Source organism: Cupressus sempervirens, chromosome 5, assembly GCF_028749045.1.
Source record: "Cupressus sempervirens isolate cs-2001-9-10 chromosome 5, ASM2874904v1, whole genome shotgun sequence".
NCBI classification, from domain to species: Eukaryota; Viridiplantae; Streptophyta; class Pinopsida; order Cupressales; family Cupressaceae; genus Cupressus; species Cupressus sempervirens.
In genome coordinates this window covers 891,171,576-891,196,539 of record NC_143122.1, presented here as the reverse complement: position 1 = coordinate 891,196,539, position 24,964 = coordinate 891,171,576, and the positions used below count along the sequence as shown (strand labels likewise).

At 34.3% G+C, this 24,964-nt stretch overlaps 1 pseudogene; it reads left to right on the top strand.

Moving 5' to 3' along the window:
• The window catches only part of LOC149558791 (U3 snoRNP-associated protein-like EMB2271), a 41,318-nt pseudogene extending 16,841 nt beyond the window's left edge, over nt 1-24,477 (top strand).
• The last annotated feature ends 487 nt before the right edge of the window (nt 24,478-24,964 follow it).

The following is a 24,964-nucleotide window of genomic DNA, read 5'->3' as shown; positions in this document are numbered from 1 at the left end:
AAAAATTGGACTTTCGGTATTCATACAACTTATTTCATCTTATTTAAGTAAGAATTGCGACTCTAACTGCTAAGAATTACAACTCTAACTGCATTTTTGCTCTTGCTTCATTTTGGATTTGTGAATTCAGAGCAAACTATAAGTTGGTTCTGAAAAAGGACATCACGTGAATAGTATCAATAAATATGATAATTATTTTCTCGAATCCTTTTTTAATTGTGGAAAAATATTCGATTTGATATAATATTAGTTTTGAAAGGGGACATTACATGAATGGTATCAATAAAGATGATAATTTGTTCCCGAACTCTTTTTATTAGTGCATATAGTTGGGCCATATACATTTGATCAAGAAAAATATTCAATTTGAGCAAAGATATAGGTAATACTACTAATTTTACTCATCACTAGTGTCATTCTTTCCAAGTGATTTCATGTTTGATAATTGAGGATCTCTTGTTGCACTTGTTCCTATTCTTCTCCTTGTATTGCATCCGCTTATCTTTCATTTGGAATTGGGTGGGCTGTTTGCTGATCGATTCCTTGTCCTTTTCTCATTTCTCCCTAGGGGTGAATATTCCCCTACTTTTTTTGCACCTCCAAAAAGATTCAAGGTGATATCAAAGGTAGATTGTCCTTATATATCCAAATATCCCCCTAACAAAGTATGATTTGTATGCAATATTATTTGCAAATCTCCATTTCTACCTAATTATTGCCAGGTTTTGGGGTTTGATTTTGTTTCTTATTTCTCGAGAGACTCGGTTCTTCCAAGGCTAGCAGTTGTTTTGAATTCTTTAGCAATTCTCTTTGATTTGACCACATTTTGAGCAGTTAGGGTAGAACTCTGACAACCCTTGACTTCATCCTTTTGTATTCAGCTCCTTTCTTAGGTCCGGATTCCAATTGAATATGGCATTGTGTGGTAGGTTTAGGAAGGCACAAATGTGCACATATAACCATGATTTTATTTTATCAGCCATTATGAAAGTGTATAGGTAATTGTCTAGTCCTACCAGGAGCAAAGAGCTCCAGTTTTAGAGTTCGGTTATACATTCTAATCCACAATTGTGTATTCAAAACATTGTGGTTAGAAGGGTCAAAGTTTGGCTCCTAATCCTTGATGTAAAATCCAGCTTGATCCATTAGCCAAGGTGTCCCTTATTGATTTTTTTTGAATCTTTGATTCACACTCAACTTGGAAGAAGCCTTTTGCAGATTTTGGACTTTCACCTCTTGCCCTTCCTCTTCTTGCCTCCTGAGACTTTCCTTCAATTGATATATTATTCTGCTTTATTGCTCCATTTTTTTGTGTTCCCAATCTTTTTGTCATTTCTCTGCATTTTTCCGCTCCATCGTCTTTTTACCTCTCTCTCTCTCTCTCTCTCTCTCTCTCTCTCTCTCTCTCTCTCTCTCTCAGATTGATATTTAATTATATTCTTATTTTAAATTTTTGGGTCTTCAGGCTGGTACACAATCACGATTCCATTAGTATTATGTTTTATGCTATATTTCTTGTTTTGTGCATTTCATATGCTCTGAGGCTATACTTTATTTTGTTTCAAATATTAAGCCTATGTTCATGTTATGTTAGTTATCTGAATAGATGCCTTGTTGTGCTATGTGGAAAACAGACCGGATTTGTTAATTCACTTACGTTTGCACAGTCTGGACGATTTCTTATTGCTGGAGTTGGGCAGGTACGCTTTTTATTTTTATACGCAATCTGAGTTCAGTATGATTCAAAACCATTGTATTTTTTATTTTCAGCTTATATTGAAGGTTTTTATTTGTTGTTTCTATGGTGGGCAACAACAGCTCAAGGTTGAATTCTTGTCTGTTTTTGTTCTAACTTCTAATATTCAACAATCTAGAAGAATGCCAAAATTTCTAACATACATGCATTGACATTGCATTTTTTTGGTAGGAGCATTCTTCTTTAATGATAAACGTGGTCTTGCATTTATGTGGTTGCACCTAATACTTCCTATTCTCCTACTACTGAAACATTGATTTATAAGGGGTAGTCTATTTGTTTAATTGCTAGATTAAATGTGCATCATGCCTCTATCTCCCTAGCTCAAGGTTTCTTTTCTGATAAAGATTCACGTACCCATATACCTTGTATCTTGATTTACCATTTCATTAAGCTCAAGTATTGGATGACCGTGAATGATAAATAACCCTTTTTGTGAACACAAATTCATAATTGTTTGCACAACTTGTTATTTGGTATTTTTATGAACCTTTCTCAATTGATTAAAATTTTGAATGCAATGTTGGACCATTTTTATACCTTTCTTGAGCAACAGCAACACTAGATATCTTATGGACATGCAGATATCCAAGGTAAATGCAAGTCGACCTACACGTTTAGGTGAACATGTGATGTCTGTCCCTTTTGGGATTTACTTGGATTAAGCCCAAAAATAAAAAATCAACTTCAAGATGAGAATGCATAATGCTCAGTGACATAAACTTGTAATAAAGTTTCCCACTCTAAAGATCCTAATTGGAATTATTTTTGGTTTAGGATCTGCACTTGTCAATAGTCACTAGAAACTTATATTACTACAATAAATATTAATAATCCATAATAGCTTTTAATTACATAAATCCATATTAATATCTAATTCCACATCAATTTCATTTTAAGCAATTATATTCCAATATTTAATCATATTAGGAATGTATTAGGAATAGCTTGCATACTGCAATCCCAAGGATAATTGTTTTTGTATTCTGAGAGCATGCGCGGAGCTCACATCCATCCATCCCAGGTGGCCTACTTGATAAGACTCTCAAGCCCAAGGGCACTCAATGCCCTTGGTCCATATGTATGACAAGCGTAAGGTCTCCTCCATCCCTCAGTCCACCCTGGAGGTTGCTGTCCTTGTTCTGACTTGGGGGCATGCAACTCGCCTCAACCCATGAGAATGGCTCCAACCATCTTAGAGTGGCATACTTGATGGGGCCTCAAACTTAGGGGCACTTAATGCCTCTGGCCTACAAGCATAACAGTCATCTTGGTGGGCATGCTTGGGTCTCATGAACTTCAAAATATGTTCCTAAAGGAAATTTCTTTATCATTGCCAGCAAAATATCTCTTGATGAATTAATAGATTTATTCTCAAACAGATGTAACAAGTACACACACACACACACTCACACACCCCTATGCATGCACGCACACACACAAGTTGTTTCTCTCTATTTGTATTTCCAAATTGATGTCTGTGATGATTGATTGAATGAATTCCTTTGATTTGTTGATTTGAGGTATTGGTGGATGATGATCTAAGATTGTTGATTTAGTAAAGTGATGGTTGATTGCTGGATTGTTTTTATCTTATTCACAAGATGAAGTGATGATTGATGATGATTTGATTGACCTAACTGATTGTTTGTTTGCTTGATTTCTTTAGGGATTGTTGATTGATGGATGAATGGAGGATTTGTTTTGTTGGATTTTGGAGTGATGATTGAACATTGAATGCTTGAAACGATTTCTCATTTATACTTCATTGGTGAAAGAGTCACCTCCTTTCATAAGAATTGGGTCACAACCCTTCTTTGTGCCTTTTGATAATAGTACCAAAAATATCTAATAGAAAACTGACCTAGCTATTTATCCAAGGTTAGAAGATTGTATTTGGGGCTTGGTAAGTGCACTCAACCCTACACCTGTTAACGATGCAATTCAAAAAGAACTTAATGTAGTCATCATGCTTACGAAGGACAAGAACTGTACAAAGACTCAAAATCTCCTAAGCCTTTTAGTTTTTATAAAGACAAATGAAAAAACCATTGATACCTTACAAAGAAAGGAAAGAGTCTATGAAAAAAAAATTGTGTTTTAAGTGCAAGGAAGAAAGGGAATAGGATATATTTGTAAAAGACAATGCGAAGACCAAAATTTGTATTTTAGCTACCAATAACAATTGATACTAGGCACGTGTGGAAAGGAAAGTCGAGCATGCTATATGGAAGAATAATCTGGCAAAGTAGTATAGAAAGGAGGGAAAGAAAACCCTAGCAAATGAAGATGGGGTGAAGAAGGGAAGATCATGGGAACTTAGCCACCATCTCACAAGCCTCCAGATCTTGGGTAGTGGGGCATTCTACAACTTGATCAACAAAGACTTAGTTGCAAAATTGAAATTGGAGATTAAGGACTTCAATGGTTTTACAATGGGTCAATTTACCAAGATAATTCCCTGAGTAGAAATTACTCCAGGGAAACACCCTAGCGAAGAGGATTTCCGTGTAACATTAGATGCCAGTGAGAGATTGGGTACTCGGATACGCTCCTGGGGATGCTTCATTTTTGACCTTCCAAATTTGGAGATATTTTTCCAACATAATGGAGTAGTAGTCACTTTGAGAGGGTTACTTGATAGATCACCAAAAGTAGTCTCATCTCAAATGAAGAAGTGGTTTTTTAACCACTAGGGTTGTACCAAAAGGTCGACCTGCGAATACCCGATACAACCACTAGACTTATAGAAGACACATGAGTCAGTTAAACCATGTTGCGAATCTAGTGAGGGATGTTGGCCTATTGCTAATTTAGCTGATAGGCTATTTGTGGGAACTTTGTTTCCAGAAATTAAATTTTTGACGAAAAAGTTGTCAGTTTGGCCGAAAAATTGTAAATCTTTCCCATTAATTATTATCGACCAGTTTTTATCTCACTCCACTTTTAACTCTTGTTTTGATATTTATTAGTTGTTATATCCACTTTTAAATATTGTTTTTCTTTTTCTATATATTTTTTTAAAAAAACTATTACTTGTGATCTCATATTAGTTCATGTTGTGATCTCTATTTATTTAATTTTTGATTCTCAAAATTGATTTTGGTTTTAGCTTTTAAATTATTTTATTTTGTTCTAATGATCGAACATTGAATGCTTGAAACAATTTCTCATTTATACTTCATTGGTGAAAGAGTCACCTCCTTTCATAAGAATTGGGTCACAACCCTTCTTTGTGCCTTTTGATAATAGTACCAAAAGTATCTCATAGAAGACTGACCTAGCTATTTGTCCAAAGTTAAAAGATTGTATTCGGAGCTTGGTAAATGCACTTAAGCCTACACCTGTTAACTATGCTATTCAAAAAGAACTTAATGTAGTCATCATGCTTACAAAGGACAAGAACCATACAAAGACTCAAAATCTCCTAAACCTTTTAGTTTTTATAAAGACAAATGGAAAAAACATTGATGCCTTACAAAGAAAGGAAAGAGTCTATGAAAAACAAATTGTGTTTTAAGTGCAAGGAAGAAAGGGAAGTAGGATACATTTGTAAAAGACAATGAGAAGATCAAAATTTGTGTTTAGCTACCAATAAGAATCGATACTAGGCACATGTGTGGAAAGGAAAGTCAAGCATGCTATATGGAAGCATTATCTGGCAAAGTAACATAGAAAGGAGGGAAAGAAGACCCTAGCAAATGAAGATGGGGTGAAGAAGGGAAGATCATGGGAACTTAGCCACCATCTCACAAGCCTCCAGATCTTGGATAGTGGGGCATTCTACAACCTGATCAATAAAGATTTAGTTGCAAAATTGAAATTGGAGATAAGGACTTCAATGATTTTACAATGGGTCAACTTACCAAGATAATTCCCTGACTAGAAATTACCCCAGGAAAACACCCCATCAAAGAGGATTTCTGTGTAACATTAGATGCCAATGACAGATTGGGTACTCGGATACACTCCTTGGGATGTTTCATTTTTGACCTTCCAAATTTGGAGATTTGTTTCCAACATAATGGAGTAGTAGTTACCAAAAGTAGTCTCATCTCAAAGGAAGAAGAGTGGTTTGTTAACCACTAGGGTTGTACCAAAAGATCGACCTGTGTATACCTGATACAACCACTCGACTTATAAAAGACACATAAGTCAGTCAAACCATGTCGCGAATCCAATGAGGGATGTTGGCCTATTGCTAATTTAGCTGATAGGCTATTTGTGGGAACTTTGTTCCCAGAAATTAAATTTTTGACTAAAAAGTTGTCAGTTTAGCCGAAAAATTGTAGATATTTCCCGTTAATTATTTACCGACCAGTTTTTATCTCACTCCACTTTTTACTCTTGTTTAGATATCTATTAGTTGTTGTATCCACTTTTAAATATCATTTTTCTTTTTCTATATATTTTTAAAAAAAAATTACTTGTGATCTCACATTAGCTCATGTTGTGATCTCTATGTATTTAACTTTTGATTTTCAAAATTGATTTCGGTTTTAGCTTTTAAATTATTTTATTTTGTTTTTTATATTAGTTTATTTTTTTCTTTAAATATTATTTTTTATATTAGTTTATTTTTTTCTTTAAATATTATTTTTAAGTTTCTATAATTTATTTAGTCAATAAAATATTTGTTAGAGATGTTGCTATTTTTTCATATTATTTTTTTGTATTCCTTTTATTAATTTTTCATAATAGATTTTTTGAAGGGGTTTTTTTAAATGATTTTTTTTCATATTTGATAAATTGAATTTAAATAAATAATATTTATTAATCTATTTAAAAGATTTTTAATAAATATTATGTTATTTAAATTGAAAATTATTAATAATCTAATTTGTTCACAGAGGATTATATTTTAAATCTCCATTTTTAACTATTGTTTTTCTTTTCCTATTTATTTTAAAAATAATTACTTGTGATCTCCACATTAGCTCATGTTGTGATCTCTATTTATTTAGCTTTTGATTTTTAAAATTGATTTTGATTTTAGTTTTTAAATTATATTTATATTAGTGTAGTTTTTTTAGTTTCTATATTTTATTTAGTCAATAGAATATTTGTTAGAGATGTTAGTTTTTCATATTATTATTTTTTTATTTCTCTTATTAATTTTTCATAATAGATTTTTTGATTTTTTTTAATTTTAATTTTTTTTCATATTTGATTACAAAAAATTTATCGGTTAATTATTATTATTTGTGGTTAAAGATTTTTTATTATTAGTTAAGCTTGAGTAGATTTGAACCCAAAACCTCCCAATTAAGAGGCTCACAATTTACCGTTATGTTGTAGGCTCTTGCCTTCATATTTGATAAATTGAATTTAAATAAATAATAATTATTTATCTATTTAAAAGATTTTAGTAAAATGTTATGTTATTTAAATTAAAAATTAATAATAATCTAATTTGTTCACGTAAGATTGTGTTTTAAAAAATAATTTTATTATTGAGCACCTATCAAATTATCGTTGCAAGCACATGCATGCAATTGCTAGTAATCCCCCTCCCAACATTGCTCATTGCGACCTGCAAGGATTCAAACTTGTGACCAAGTTCTGATATCACTTGTTAACTGCTAGGGGTGCCGTTGCACCAAGTGATCGACTTGTCAATGCCTGATACAAACTACTAGACTTATTGAAGACACATGAGGTTGTTAAACCATGTCGCAAATCCAGTGAGGGACTATTAACATGGTTTGTGCAATGTATGACTATTAACAAGACTTTTTCCCAAGGGAAGATAGTTCACATTGATATCCAACCCATGTAAAAAGAACATAGGAAGGTATTTGGTGATATTCCTCTAGGACTACCCCCAAAGAGAGGATTTGAACCTTTTGCATCCATCCTGGTGCTAGTTGAGAAAGTCAATGGCACTATGAAGATGTGCATAAATAAAAGGGTGTTAAAACAAAAAGACAAGAAAAACTCCCCTACTTTATCCCAAGAATTAATAGATTAATTAATGAATTACACAAATCAAAATATTTTTCCAAGATCGATTTAAGGTCTAGGTACCATCAAATAAAAATGAGAAAAGAAGATATTCCCAAGACGACTTTTAGGTTGGACACTTGAATTTTTGGTCCTACCCTTTGGCTTGACCAATGCCCCTGCAACATTTGAATTGTGCACGAATAATATATTGAGGAAACAACTAAGGAGGTTTCTATTGATCTCCGATAATATCCTTCATTACAATAGGACATGCAAAGAACATATGATTTATACTATGTTCCCCCAAGTTTCCTGTACAGGGACGGTGTTCGATGGCAGGATGGGTTTTCAGGACGGCAAATTTTTATGGTGATTTTGGGGATGGGGGGGATGGCAAACGGGGACGACTATATATATATATATAGAAAAATTTAAAATATATGTTGAAATTTGCAAATATACACATCATTCATATGAGCATGTCATTTAAACATTATAGAACCATAACATACAACATTTGAATGCCATCTAGGAAATAATATCCGATTTTAGTACCCAATTGTCAAAATGCATAACAATATCAGTGAACGCTGAACAATAAACATTAACAATTGTCAATATCAAAATGTCATAATGATAAACATGATAAATCTGAAAATCAAAATCAAAATATGCCCAAAGCTATAGGCCCAAAGGATAGAGGGCTGCCATAAAGTAATAAGTATCAATGTATCATAATCATGTTTTTTTTTAACTTAAAAAACAAAACATAGAAAAATGAAGCAGCTTGGTGCTCCTATTTTGCCTCTATTGCCTTTTAGGGCATTTGGACGGGTGGGGCCAACCTAGCCGACCAAGTTGGAGGCTTTAAAATATTTTTTTATGTTAAAACTTTTTTAATTTTATGTAAACAAAAAAGGGGGACGGCCAGCCATACCTAGTACGGAAAGGGAATGTTCGGAAAGGGAACGTTTGGATTCAAAATCAAAAACATAGTTCACGATTCAATGTTCACTAATTAGAATCATAAGGATTCTCAAAAAATTCTGGATCCTCCTCATCTCCAACATTTGCAAGCTCCATATCATTTGAACCAAGAATGGTTCCACTTGCACTAGATGCACCCTGTGTCATAGACCTATCATCACCATCATCCACCATCTTAGTAAGATCATGAAGTGTTGCATCCAAGTTTGCACACTGAGGGAGTACATCCCAAATTTTGGCTGCCCCATCCAAGTATTCATCATCCTTATGTGACAAAAGATGCAAGCTGGTATGAATGTAGACCAAGTCCTCAGCTTTCTTTGACCCCAATTGGTTGCGCTTCACTGAATGGATATAAGAGTATGTAGCCCAATTTCTTTCAGCAGCATAAGAATTCACAACTCACATTGTGTTCACAAAATTAATTTTTAAACATACAAACGAAAAGCAAATGACAATATGATAGATGTTAAACACTAGATTGTAGAATACAAGTTGTATTCTAAAAACAAAAATCAAAACTTACTTGTGAGATGATTTTGATTGCAAGATGTTGTAGATGTTGGTATGGCTGATCATACATGTACCACCATGTGATTGCTCCCATTTCATTTTGGTCCTTAATTGGAAATGGAGTAAGTGTTGCTCCGAAAGCAAATAGTTAAACTCTAGCCTCACCTTTTCATGCATCTCATCATCTTGGAAGATTCTTGCAAAAGCTTTGGAGCACCCATTAGCAAACTCTTCATCACCATATGGTGCAATTCTATCTGGCATTGAAAGTATCACCTCACTATAATACCTGAGAGATAAAGCATATGCAAGGGGGTGCAATGGGGTAGTCATCTTCTCCCAATGATGAAGAATTACTGCTTCTGCTTTAATGCATAAGGCTTGACATTCTGTAGGGTCACTCTCATGTGCTTGTATAGAATGTTTTACCATCTCAATCATGGTGTCCATGCCATTGTACACATCTGCCAAGCAAGGTGTATCTGTATCGGCAAAGTGAAGCATAGTCATGATGGGCTCGGTGATATCTAGTACGTATTGCACACGAGTCCACCAACAATCATCCAAGATCATACCCCTAATCTTTAGGGCTCTTTCTGTATTTGAAGCCTTCCACATACCCCATTGAGGACAAATGACCATTTGGCTCAAAGCGTCTTGCACCTTAAGAAGTCGTCTCATAACAATAGTATGAGATGCAAAACGGGTCTTAACAACCTAAGCAAGTGAACAATATGTCAATTGACAATAAAAGTGTAAATATTAACTAAATTGCAAATCCATGAAATTTAATAATTACAAAAAATTAATTTACCTTCAGCAACTCCAATTTTGAGTACGTTCTAAAAATGGATTGTGATTTTTTTCCAAACATTTGTGTGTCCTCTCCCTTTTTGTATATTTGCTTCACCTAATCTATTTGAGTGCCAATCTCTTGCATGATCAAGTTGAGGGAGTGTATAGTGCATGGTGTCCAAAAAATATGGTTATACCGACCCTCAACCAAAGCACCAACTCCCCTACAATTTTTGGCACTGTTTGTAACAACTTGGACCATATTCTCACTACCCACCATATCTATGGCCTTAATGAAAATATTAGAGATGAATTTTGAATCCTTCACCTCCATCTAACAATCAATTGCCTTTAGAAACATTTCCCATTTGGGGGACACTGCAATCACATTAATTAATGACCTGTTTCTTGTATCTTCCCAACCATCAAACATAATTGTCACACCCAAAGTTTTCCAAGCACTTCTAATGGGTTGAAGTTCTTTCTCTATAGAAACTCTCTCCTTTTGCAAGAGTATGGTACACACGTTTTCATACCCAGGACTTGTGTAATCATTTGGTGCTTCTTTGATGACTCTTTCCATTTCCTTCCAATGTGGTGATCTTACCAGGTTGAACGCAAGGCCATTAGCATAGAGGCAACGTGCAATGGCTTCATTAGCGTGGTCTCTTGCCTTCATTTTAAATGTAGAGTGCAATGGGCCTCTTTTTTGGGCTGATGCACTATTTTCTACTTCTTCCTCCTCTCCCAATACAAGTACTTGCATGAATGAACGTTTGGAGGATACAATTGGTTCCGGTTCAATGGGTGATTGCATTTTGTTCATTTTTGAGGAAGGAGGTTGATAATAACTTTTTTTTCATCTTTTAACCAAACGATCGACAACTTCTTGTTCTTTTATGAACGAAGCTATCTGTGCATCAAACAACCCCTTCCCCTCTGCACCTTTGCATATTCCAAAAGCTCTACGAACTGGGCCCATAAAATGAAGTTTTACTCGGGAATAAGAGCTATTAAAAGGCTTTCTTTTGTTACTTTGATAATAACTACAACTCCAACTATAGGAGCCACCACTTGAAACCTGTGATATTCTTGTTGCATGTCTTCATAGAGGAGACCCTAAATTAATTTTGAAATTATCCCCTCCTTCCCCTGCCATTGAACTCTGACCTTGCCCTCCCTCCCACTGAACTTTGACTACTAGTGGCCCTAACTACCGGTGGCAACCATTCTTGCACAATACAATGTAGTTTCTTTCTATAATAAGAAATTAAATAAATTTAAATAAATAAAAAAACTATGAATATCAATTATCAAGCATACAAGTAAAAAACAATGATACAAAACCATTCGAATAGATACCTAAACTTGTTTCTAAATTTCTTTAGAAAAAATAAATTGAAACAAACATGGAAGATTTCTTCACAAACTTCCAAAGATTCATCAAAATCTCAAAAAATTTCATTGAGACACTCAAGAATAGGATAAAATGCTTACCTCTTTGTGTTTTAATGAACTTGTGGAAGTCAACTCTCGCCCTACGATGATTCCTCTTTGAAAATATAATTAAGTTGCCTTCAAAAGGCCAAAATGGAAGCCAAATGAGAAGAGCAAACCCAGCTGCAACAAAATGATAGTTGAATGGTTGAAAGGCCTCTATTAGGGCCGTTTTAGGGTTTGGCAAATAAAATGTTATTAAAGTGCTAAAACGTACATGTTTTAATTTTCTTGTAAAAGTGAAAATTCATTGTTTTTTTGTTTTTCTAGGCTGACGCACGTGGATGTGACTGGAATTTCTCGGATGCCACCCACAGGCATCCAAATGTGGACGGAAGCCTACAATGCCTACATTGGTATCCTAGGTTACAACCACAAATAATTTTCAATCAAGGCTAGTGGAGTGGAAGCTCGATTTTTCGGATAATACAAGATTATTAGAGAGATGTGATAGCTTTGGAATTGGAATTGTCTGGAAATATTAGAATCCACAATATATTTCATGTTTCCATCGAAGGCAAATTTATTTTTGAAACTTGAAATCTTCCTTGCTATGCGGGAGAAAAGATTATAGAATAAGACTTCCGAGCTATGGGGAAGAAAAGATAAAAGAATAAGACTCCCAAATTATTGGTTCAGTGGAGAAAGGCATGCCTATAGAAGATGCTACATGGGAAAGAGAAGATCATCAATTGTCTGAATTTGAGATTGCTCGAGGATAAGCAATATTGGGAAGGGCAGACTGTCATGGCCCCGCAATAACCTAAAGTAAAAACAAATATTTAAATTGATAATGAAGATATATGTATTCCACCCAAAAAACTGTTACTCTCCTCCAGTGAAGGTGGTGATGGTAGTTCATCGTCTACAGCAAACGATGGATATTGATGATACATTTTTGTCAAGCAGCAGTACGCAATCGATTATGTATTAAGAATATTACTAGTTGTGTTGTGAATAGATGTTAGAGATAGTCATAGTTAAGAGCAACCACCTAATTAAGACAAGCGATCAAGGCCAACAAATAGTTGGAAACAGTCACAGTACATTCGGGAGAAGGTATACCATATGTTGGTTGACAGATTTATCCTTCAAAATGAATGATACAGAAAGACTCTGAATGCCCTAACAGAAGAACAAACTCAACCAACAGTTGGAAAGACTATCATGGAATTGCTAGCTTTCCTCTGAATTGAGAGCTATAGCTCCCTCCTAAAAGATATTCAACGAATTAGTTACTGATTATTTCTTTAACTAGAAGACACGAAGGCAACTGACATTCATTCATCAATACGAAATGAATGTGATTACATGAAAGATTCAGAGAAAAATAAACAAATGATCAACAGATCACATATTCAATCTTCCCTATTACAGAGAAATCAAAAGGGAATTTAATATCTCTATCTGCAAAACATGTATACATAAACCAACAGATTCACATTGCAAACATCTACTTGACAAGATGATACAGGATAATATTAAAAAACATGAAAGAAACAACCAACTGATTTATTTCAATCAGAGAAGTAAATATATGGACCAAAACATCTAGGATACAAACTTCTCTTTAATTTTCAATACACAACAAAAATGATCCTTGGATCACTTTTAACCCTGCCATTAAAATCTAGCTGCAGAAAACACAAATATAATTCCCCTTTCTCTCTGTTATAATCAGAACTTCGAAAACCATCTTCTCTTCCCTGTAGCCTACAGACTTTCGAGAAAGAAGCAACCTTTTTTGGCCCATCTTTTTCAATAAACAGATTCCCCTGGAAAACATTATTCAGTTTTGCAACTGAATCTTGAAAAGGTCCCTCTTCATTGGTTTCTCACTTTTCCCTATTTTAAAATATCTGACCCTTATGTTTACCTTTGCTGTAAGGAAATATCATTTTATTTTTACCAATTTCTTTACTATTGACAAAAAAGTCTGCACCCTTGCTTGAGGTATGACCCTCAAGCGACCTTGTGTAACATGGAAACAACCTTCAAATGTGTGACTTGCGCTCTGAGGCTGAATCTTCGGAGAAGGCTGGCTTCCTTACTATTATGCACCCAAACTAAAACTGGCAAGGAAAAGGGAGAAGGAGAACTGAAAGAGAATGTAGAAAGGGAAAGGGGGTGATGCTTCGAGATAGAAGTGTGGTCACAGCTCTGCCTATGACTGCACTACACAACAATGAAAATCCGGAATACTCTAGTCTTGACTCTATTCTATGTCAAAGGAACCACATGCAGGTTTGGAACTGATTGAAGTGCTGAAAGGAAAGATATTTCACTATGCAACAATTACTAATAGACTTAACACAACATATGAATCAAGAAAACAGAAAGGAACTATTCACTACAAGGCAAATACATGCACTAGAGAGAAGAATGGTAAGAATAGGTAAGAAAATGACAAGTTTTATTAATGGAAGGCAAAGTTGCAGTTACAATAACAGTGCACAAGGCTGTTGTCATGAACCAGAGAAGAACAGAGAAGAACTCAGAAAAAGTATTTACAACTTGTCTTTATAGAGCAGGCATAACTCGGATCTAAACTATGGAGTTCAAACCCCAACTTAAGTGGAGTTGAATTGCAGAGAGCAATAAATGAATATCAGAGTAAAATCTGATCTTAAAATCAGCTTGCTGTAGTGAAGTGACAAGAAGGGCAAAACAAATGCACCCAGCCGTAAGAAATCAAATCCCATGAGATTTGATCATTACATTCAATAAAGAGGCATGGAGATGCAAAGGTGTTGTGCAAACAAGGCCTAAGAATGTAGTTCAGCATTAAAGAACAATCCTTGTAATGTGTCATGGCCGCAACAAATGAATTCACACCACTGTTAGAAAACGCGTGATGGGATAACATGCACTGTTAACCTGCAGCAAAATTGTAGAGTTAACCCGCGTGGAATAAATCTGATTTGCCCCAAAAAAGATGAATCCTCGATGTAGATCTTCATTTTGAAATAGACGGCCCAAATGCTGCAAGAAATTTCCTCAACAAGTGAATAAAACCCAACTGTAGATCAAGATCTTCATAACAAATGGATGGCTGAGATGCATACATAAATTTTAAAAGATGCGTCCAGATCTAAGGCAGCTATGCAAAAATACAAAAACCATTGGATCAAAAGCAACCCAACATAAGAAGAATTTTCCATGTGGCATGAATCAGTTGGTCAACACATTCCCAATTGCACGGTGGAGGAGGCAGCATGCGATTTCATGAAAGCAAAAGGGTAAGCCTTCCGAAATAGCAAATTTTGTTATTTTGGAAAGAGGAGCAAAGTCATTCTCTAAAATGGCGAAAATGGTTAACCCTGACAGAAAACGTGTGTTAACCCGCAACTTGACAAATGAGACGACCTAGTTCACTAGGTCAAAGAACACACTGAACTAGCTCGATTGATGAAGGAACCGAGTCAATTTGGTTCATGAAGAGACTGAGTTAACACAAAATGTTAACCCCAACCTAATTATGTGTTAACCCACAAAAAGAAAATAGTCCATTGAAGATATCCCTGATCGGTTATTGATGGTGGGTTGAATGGGAGGCAAAAATGGCTAACACTTACGGTAACTCTCCCGTGAACATAATTTTCACCTTTAATGAAAAGATTTAATCTCTTAATAGATATTAAAAATTTCTAATCTGGGTGAATATAGTTTCACTTGAGATCGCAAATATATATCCAGGTTTCCTGTACAGTGAATTTCATCTTTCAGAACTTTGTGTAAATATTTTCAATTGAGTAGCAATACTCACTTGGCATATTGTTGGGCCTAGAGAGAACTATAATTTTTTAATTCTCAATACCATACTTCATGCAAAATGTTGCCTTTAATTCCCTTTACTTCTGGAAATGGATATAATTTTTAATTTTTTGATGTACCTTTGCCATTCAAGGGTAAATTTAGGAAAGTTGAACCCACTTTGTGTAAAGTTTCTGCTAATTCTTTGTTCTTTCGATCAAACTATTAGTTCAGTCTTGAATTGCTGAGAATGGTCTTCTAAATATTATGAATATTCAAATTGTTGAGGAATTTAACACTTATCTTAAATGTAGATCCAATACTCTACAATCGATCTTGATTGAATTAGAATATCTCTGATTTAGAATTCGTTGGATGTAAAATGCTTAGAGGAGCAGACTGCTGTAATTGTGTGTCCTATAAATTACATTTACAACCTACTATATATCCTTTCTAAAGGGTATGTCCCTTAGAGGGACATAACCCTTCCTAAATGAGCACTAATCAAACTCCTTCCTAGTCTGCGATTCATGAAGATATAATTAATAGCACTTAACAAACTAATTGTTAGTTTGGTTAAACATTATAATCTTGTTTCCTAAGAAGTCGCTGGCCCTTAGAGTCATATATAAAATGCTAATTTAGAGATATATTATACTGAGAAGAACATTTATGGTCTGTACTATCAAACCTGTAGGTGATCAGGTTAACATTATTAACACTCCCTCTTAAACTGATAATCCTATAGAGGGATATTATATCTAGCAACACCAATACAGAAGAATTAATACTCTCTATCTGTTTGATTCTTCTTAGTATATGGTATCATAGAACACATGATACAAAGTCATATTACTAAACCTGTGGTATGACAAATCACTACTACTAGTGATATTATACAGGATAAATCTGAAGAGTAATCTCTTCGTTTATCCAAATTGTGATTTCATAGAAACTAGTATCACAACAATATCCAGAGTTTAAGATCTATCAAAAAATAGGATAACCTCAGAGAAGAATAAAATTCTCCCTTTATCCAATTTGTGACTCATAAACATAGCAATGTCTACATCACAATATGATCTTGAACTCATCTAGATCTTACAGTAGAACTCTTATGTTTAACACATTATCTAAGAGATAGTCATCTCTCATAATGTTTTGTACAAGTGTCCATTATTTTTCAGAGATCATCACCTCTTAAAATAATGAATACAAATGGTGGAGCCATAACAGTCGATAGCTTGACAAAAATAAAATTATTTTATTAATAATCAAAAGAGTACAAATGGATTACAACTCAACCATACCAAGTCTCCTCTCGAAATGTTCTATCTTTACTCTAGATAGAGGTTTGGTGAGTATGTTTTCTATCTAATTTGCAGTACAAATGTATTCCAATTTTACAGAATTCCTGTCTATCATATCTCTTACATAATGGTAAGAAATTTCAATATGTTAAAACCTGTCATGGAAAACTGGATTCACTAAGAGTTTGATGGAACTCTGATTATCACAATGAATAATCATAGGATTCATGGCTTGCCCAAGTAAATTAATAATCCTACAAGTAACTTCCTCAGCCAGACTACTTCATGAGAGGCCATTGCTGTTGCAATGTATTCTGCTTCTATGGAGCTCTGAGCAACTAAAGACTGCTTTTTGCATATCCAAGATATTAGAGTTGATCCTAAATTGAAACAACATCTTGAAGTGCTTTTCTCGTCTTTAACACTTCCACCCCAATCTGAATCGGTGAATCCATGCAAATCTAAAGCAACTTTCTCATATTTGAGTCCAAAATTAAGGGTGCCTTGTAAGTATCTCATAGTGTGTTTAATCGCAACTAGGTGAATCTCCTTTGGTTCACACATAAACTGATTTAAGGCATTAACTGCATAGAAAATATCTGGTCTTGTATTTACGAAGTACATAAGTGATCCAATCATCTGTATGTAGAGAGTAGAATCTATGGAAGGTGATTCTGCTGCTGCTTCTTTAAGTTTATGTAAATTAGTCTCCATTGCAGAAGACATAGACTTGCAATTCCACATTCTAAATCTGTTCAAAATGTCTGATGTGTACTTCCCTTGATTAAGTATGATACTGTCAGAATACTGTCATACTTCTAATCCTAGGAAGTAATGGAGAAGCCCCAAGTCTTTCATCTCAAATTCTCTAGTTAGATCTTTCTTGCATTGATCTATAAGATGATCATCACCTTGATTAATAAGTCATCAACATACAATATCAGAATTACCATATCATTTTTATCTCTTTTATAATACAAGTTTGAATCGGCTTCATTCTTGGAGAATCCTAAGCCGGTGAGATATTTATCAATTATTTCATACCAGGCCCTGGGAGCTTGTTTAAGCCCATAAAGAGCTTTCTTGAGCTTGCAAACAAAAGCGTTAGGATCATGAGTTTCAAATCCTTCCGGTTGCTCTAGATAGACTTCTTCTTAAATATTTCCATTTAGGAATGTTGTTTTTACATCCATCTTATGTACCTTCCATCCCTTTGATGCGGCAATTGCTAAGACTGCTCTTACGGAGGTATATTTGGCAATAGGAGCAAAGGTTTCTTCATAATCAATCCCTTCTTTCTGAGAAAATCCTCTGGCTACAAATATGACTTTATACTTCTCAATACTACTGTCAACAACATGCTTTATTCTAAATATCCACTTAGAAGAAACAACAGGTTTTTCTTTAGGTCTTGGAACAATTTCCCAAACATCATTTTTTATGATAGATTGGTATTCTTTTGTCATAGCTTCTTTCCAAGCTATCTGTTTAATAGCATCAGAGGGATTGGTTGGCTTTGTTTTGGATAAGTCACTCATGTTAGCTGTATAACCAGAGAATCTTTTAGGTCTTTTGCTTTCTCTGACTGTTTCGGAAGGTGCAACAAAGTCTTGGGCTGCTTCAATTGTTTTAATGGCCCAAAGTGGTCTTTTCTTTGAATTTTCTTTAAGGTTCATATTTTGAATTTCATCTTTGATTTCTTCTAAGTTCTCCCTCTGGGACCCAAAGTCACTATTTCTTTCAAAAATAGATAAAGAAGAAGGTTCATCAGAACTTATGACTCTTTTGAATGCAAGATCTTCGTCAAAGATTACATCTCTGCTAAGTTCAATAGTTTTTTGTCCAGGTATGAAAATCCTATATGCTTTAGAAGTTTCACTATACCCTACAAAAATACCTTTCCTCCCAGAGGGTTCTAACTTGGTTCTATTTTCTTTTGGAATATGGATATATACAGGACGTCCAAAAATTCTAAGAGGACTTATATTGGGTTTTACTTTAGTAAATACTTTTTCAGGGATTTTATCTTAAAGATAGGAGTGAGGGCTTCTGTTTTGTAGTACAAGAGGCTTCTGCCCAAAGATAGTATTCTAGATTTTGGTCAAAAATCATAGCCCTAGCAGCTTCTATAATTGTCCTATTCTTTCTTTCTGCTACCCTGTTTTGCTCTGGGTTATAAGGAACAATGTACTCCCTCTTAATTCCTGATTCGTTACAAAACTTTTAAACAAGTCTGAGGTATATTCTCCTCCGTTATCAGTTCTAAGGGTTTTAATTTTATGTCTTGAAATTTTTTTAGTTAATGCTTTGAATTCTTTAAATCTTTGTAGGATTTTTTCTAATTCCTTGCATTTTAAAAAGTAAATCCATGTTTTCCTAGAGAAGTCATATATGAACAAGATATAATACCAAAATTCTCCAAGAGAAGGAATAGACATAGGTCCATATAAATTGGAATGAATTAATTCTAGTACATTATTTGTTTTTCTAGTACTATCATGAAAGGGACTTCTGGTGCTTTTACCCAGAGCACGCCCTTTGCAAATACTAGGATGGTCTTTATTTAATTTGGGTAATCCAGTAACCATCTTCTCCATAGTTGATAAGGTTTTAAAATTTAGATGCCCTAATCTTCTGTGCCATATTTCATTTGTATCTATAGCTTCATGGACTAGGGCTTGAGTGGATTGACTAGATTCTGTATTTAATTCATACAAATATTCTTTTCTTTGACCAATTAACTTTTCTTTTTTGATAGAAGAGTTATTAGCCCAAGTTAATACTTTGCCATCTATGAATGCAACATTATGTCCATCATCTTCAAGTGCTGTAATTGAGATTAGGTTTCTTTTAATCCCTGGTACATAGAGTACACCTTTAAGAAGAAGAGTATTTCTTGATCTTAGTTTCAAAGTACAATTTCCAATTCCTTCAACGGGGTGTGCTGAGTTATCACCAATGTTAGCTTCACTATTAACCTTCTCTGATAAAAAATCTAGAGTTTCTTTGTATCTCGTTATATGTGTAGAAGATCCACTATCAATTACCCATGCTTTATTTGAAATTTCATTTGATAGAGAGGAATACAAAACACGGTTCTCAGGATCATTAGTATCTTCTTCTTTAGTGACATATGTACAATTTGCCTGTTGTTTGGAATTTTTAAGACAATTAGATCTATAGTGTCCAAATTTTTCGCATTTGAAACTATTTATTTTAGATAGATCTTTCTTGGGCTTCACATTTTTTTGATTTCCCTTTTTCTTCTTGAAATGCTTCTTCTTGCCCTTATAAGAGTTTGTATTAAGAACGTAAAGTTCTTCATCTTCTACTTTTGGTTTCCCTCTTTTCTTTAGTTTTCTAGATTCCTCTTGAAGACAACTATTCTTGAGTTTGTTAAAGTCCAGAAGCTGATCTCTCGCACTTATTCTTTGTGCGAATGTCTCCCATGAATCTGGCAATCCATGTATAGCCATAAGTATTAATTTTGTGTCACTAATGATGGTTCCTATGCTTGATAGTTCATCTCTAATGCCGGAAACTCTTAGGAAATAAGAATTTATCGATTCTCCTTTCTTTATTTGAATGTGATTTAGTTGCCTTTTTAGTGCAAGAACCCTGGTTGCATTTTTTATTTCATATGCATTTTGTAATACGTTCATCATATCAAAGGCAGTTTGATGTTTTTTAAGCATAGGTACAATATCATTTTTAACTCCATCCAAGATGATTTGAATAGCTTTTCTATTTTCTTTTCGCCATATAGATTTGTGAGGTTCAACTGGGGGTTGTTTGGATCCTCCGTCAACGAATTGTTTAACATTGTTCTCTTCAAGAATCATCAAGATTCTGAATTTCCAGGCTTCAAAGTGTTCTTTTCCATCAAACTTGTCCTCAAGTCTGATTGTGTATGCCACTGAAGATAGGAGAAAGCTACTAAATATATATGAAGTTTGATAACTGAGTTTTGCAGAGCCCTAGAACCGATAACTTGGCTCTGATACCATGTAAAGTTTCTGCTAATTCTTTGTTCTTTGGATCAGACTATTAGTTCAGTCTTGAATTGCTGAGAATGGTCTTCTAAATATTATGAATATTCAGATTGTTGAGGAATTTAACACTTATCCTAAATGCAGATCCAGTACTCTACAATCGATCTTGATTGAATTAGAATATCTCTGATTTAGAATACGCTGGATGTAAAATGCTTGGAGGAGCAGACTGCTGTAACTGTGTGCCATATAAACTGCATTTACAACCTACTATATATCCTTTCTAAAGGATATGTCCCTTAGAGGGACATAACGTTTCCTAAATGAGCACTAATCAAACTCCTTCCTAGTCGGCGATTCATGAAGATATAATTAATAGCACTTAACAAACTAATTGTTAGTTTGGTTAAACATTATAATCTTGTTTCCTAAGAAGTCTCTGGCCCTTAGAGTCCTATATAAAATGCTAATTTAGAGATATATTATATTGAGAAGAACATTTATGGTATGTACTATCAGACCTGTAGGTGATCAGGTTAACATTATTAACACTTCGGTTTGGAGTGTGATCATCTGGTGTGTGTGCACAAGACACATAAAGCCCCATGACTCTGGAAGCAGCTTGCACACTGTACTGGTTGCATTTGTGCAAACTATGCTCCACTGTGAAAAGATCAGAAATGTGAAAGAAAATGGAAAAAGTTGAGCTTCTCTGCAATGACAGTCATTACAGAACTCTATTGAAGATCAAGACCAGATTGAGTATTGAGATTTCCAGTATTTAGCATGTTTTCAATAACTTTGATAATACATCAAAAACGTATGTCAAAAATAGACCAAAATTTTCCCCATTTCACCTTCCACTCCTCTTTGGCGTACCCATCACACACCAATAGCAATTACTGGTTAGTACCAATGCCAGAAAAAAAAAAGGGCAGAGATCACTGGGATCGAACAACCTTAAGACATTTTCACTGCCTAACTCTGATGTGAGATGGCAATACATACCAAATTGTCTCAAAAAACAGGATAATTTTTTTCCATGTTGTGCATTGTGGTGCTAGAAATCAACTCATGCATCTCAGACAAGACATAGAACTGCTTGTACCAAATTAAGTAGTCTATCATTAATTTGCAAACATTTCACCGTCAAACCATTTTTTTTTGTAGAATCTTTTGGAAGTTTTATGCTACACTGACAATCTTACCATAAAATTTGTAATTCTGAAAACACTGCGGTTGAGTTCAATATTTCCTGAGCTCTTTAATACGTGTCTACTAATTACACAGATGCTGAAATCAATACACATTAAGGTTGAGTTTATCCTGTTAAACATTTGTAAGTATTACTGTACAGAAGCTTCATTTTAACCAATGATAGAAATGCTTGCAATTGCCTTGTGCATCTGCACAAAGGTTCAATTAATGTTCTGCATTCAGCTACCGTGTCTGATTTTGAAGATAAGTTTCTATCAGATTATATGCTGGAAAGAATTGTTGCTGGCTTTTAACCAAGGTTGCTGACTGATTTGTGGGTCAATTCAATAGAAATAAAAATAAAATTTAATAACTAAATAAAGAAATACTAACACAGATCAATAAAATATTAAAAGTAACACTACAAGAAATTTGAAACGGCAAAGAGGTCAAAGGATTTCAGATCTAGAAATAAGGCCTAAAAACCACCCTTCCATTGACGGACATATACTCCTCTATTACGCATTACTATTTTGTGTTTCAGTTTTACTGCACGAAACTTCTTCTTATGCTTAAATTGCTTTAATGTGTGCCATTCTTCCTGGCTGGTTACTGTTCACTAATTCATTGTCCTTAAGTTGTTGCACTGTTTCGAAAGGAGAGTTTAATCATGTCTTACAGACTCAAATAATAAGCTTAAAAAGGTGAACCTTGAGACATGCATTCATTCATGTTGTGACTTATGGCAAAGAGGATACATAATTCTCTGCGAAGTTCTGCATACAATATATAAGTGTTTTTATTAGGGTTCTAGGTTACTTCCAATAGTTTCATGCTTCCCAATCGCTTTATATGATTCTACCTTTATATGCTAATTTAACCACATTTCTATTGGGACATCTTTCATTGCAACTTGTTTTTTGTAATTAGTGCAAGGGAGTAGTACTCATGGCTGTGCAAAGTTTTGGGATGGAAGATTGTCACAAAGTGTTAAGTGAATGCCGCCTTTGTCAAGGCTCTTTAAGCAATGATGTTGGGGTGATATTAGAGTGGATGCAAAACTCCATTAATGGGTCTTAAATATATCTTTATATATGTATTACTGATACTCTAAGATGTATGTGGGCATGTTTTGGAAGAGGGTAGCCAGCTCATCTCACATGTTAATTTTGTAGTAGAATTTATAGGTAGTCTAAGGCCATCACTCTATTATCAAATTTATATTCTGTTCTCCTTTTTTTCTTAATGTTGAGTATATTTTGTTGTTACAATACTTGGAGGATTCCACTCCAGTATTGCGTTTGGTCTATCATTTTGTACATTTTTTAGATATATCATATCTGTTTATCATTGAATATTTTGCTTAAATAGAAACTGTAAGATCGTAATTCCAATGCAGCATTCACCTGAGTTTTTGGTTCTGCAGCTTTTTGTCTCCATTCCTCTAAAATTGCCTGCACCAGACCCTGCATGGAATTATCCGAACTCTGTACATTTCAAGCTTTAGCATTATCGGTGGTCACAAGCATAATTATGACTGATTTTTTTGATTTATCTATGCTCATTGTACCTACTTAAATGCTTACCTTGTTATAAAAGACTGCATTGCACTATTGTTAATTAGTTCATGGCTTGATTTTTTTGGTGATACTATATCCAATACATTTAACAAGTTAATACATATCCAAACTAAATGTACTGGATATGGTGTTACATGTCTTTGGGAAAGGGAGGGCTCTGGTTTCAATAAATCCTATTTGCTCCTATACTTTTGCTTCCTTGCTTGTTGATTTATAGCTACAAACCAATGCTAAATGTACAATTTTTCACATTCATCTGCATATCTTTTCATTTTGAATTCTGTACGGATTCCTTCATATATTACAATTCAAGTTGTTTTATCAATCATTAAAATCAACAGTTAGAGCAAGCACTAATTATCTAATTGGAAATTTCTTAAACAGGAGCCTCGGTTAGGTAGATGGGGTCGCATTCAAGCTGCTCGCAACGGTGTTGCTTTGTACCCTATAGATATTTCATGATGAGCATGAGGAGAAAATTGGAATTATCGTATCATATCTTTGTTGCTTCTCTCAGTGATATGCCTGGTATGTACATTAGTGTATAGGAGAACTTGGTGCATGTTTTGGGAAATCCTTTATAGCAACACATTCTCCTGATTTGTTAATGTTTGCTTTATGTCTAAGGTCGTCTGCCGCATTTCAAGTTTCAAGCACCAAGATCGTTCTGACCCCTAACTGTGGCCGACTAGAATATTTTATTCGGGAATATATCAAATGTATTTTTAGGAAGTTGGCTTGGCATGAGACTTAGTGCAGAGAGAATTTTCTAATTTTGTCCTCTCAATCTATGCATTCTTTTATTTGTTGTAAAGCCAATGTAATTTTGTAGTAGATATGAAAAAAATTGGTTAATGATTTAATCTTTTTAATACACCTCTAGAAGTTGCCTTCTTGAGGTCAATTTTGAGAAACCTGAATCTACATCAGGTGCCATGCAAATTCGCCAGATTTTATCAAATTTTAGGCTATATCTAAATGGGCCTCGCAAAATAATTTTACATAGAAGGTGAATTGTATGGCCTATCAGTGCATGTCTCATTATTTAGTGGAGTTGGATTCTACTGAACATTATGTATTTTGGCATTTCTCATATTTAACTTTTCTGTAATACAGAAAATGTGCTCGATCTTTACTTGTATCATAAAGAATTATGTCATCAAATTGTCAAACAAGGTGACTGACACATGAGGTTGGTAGTACAAAATTACATTAAAGTCGCAAAAAATTAAAGAATGGATTTCACAACATAAAAATGCAATGTGCTGTAACATATAACTCACGAAACCATAATCAGGAGCTGGTGATAAATTGAATGGCTGTATGTTACTGCATGTGTGGCACCTTTTATGCTGAAATCAATCGTTGTATTATTTTTGGCATTTTAACGTTATGGTGTTATATAATGTGTAATGTAGATCAAAGTTAAATATGTAGTTCTTTGTCAGCTGAAGACCACATTGGACTGCACAGATGGCATCCTTTTCAAGTTTAAATCAATTGGTGTCAATTTTCATTGTAACTATATGTTTTATACTTTTTGCAATTTAGATTAATGTTAAATTTGGAGTTCAAGTGTAGTAAAATAAGCAATGGGCACTGTATGGCACACATGCAAGGAGTTACAATTCACCGTGG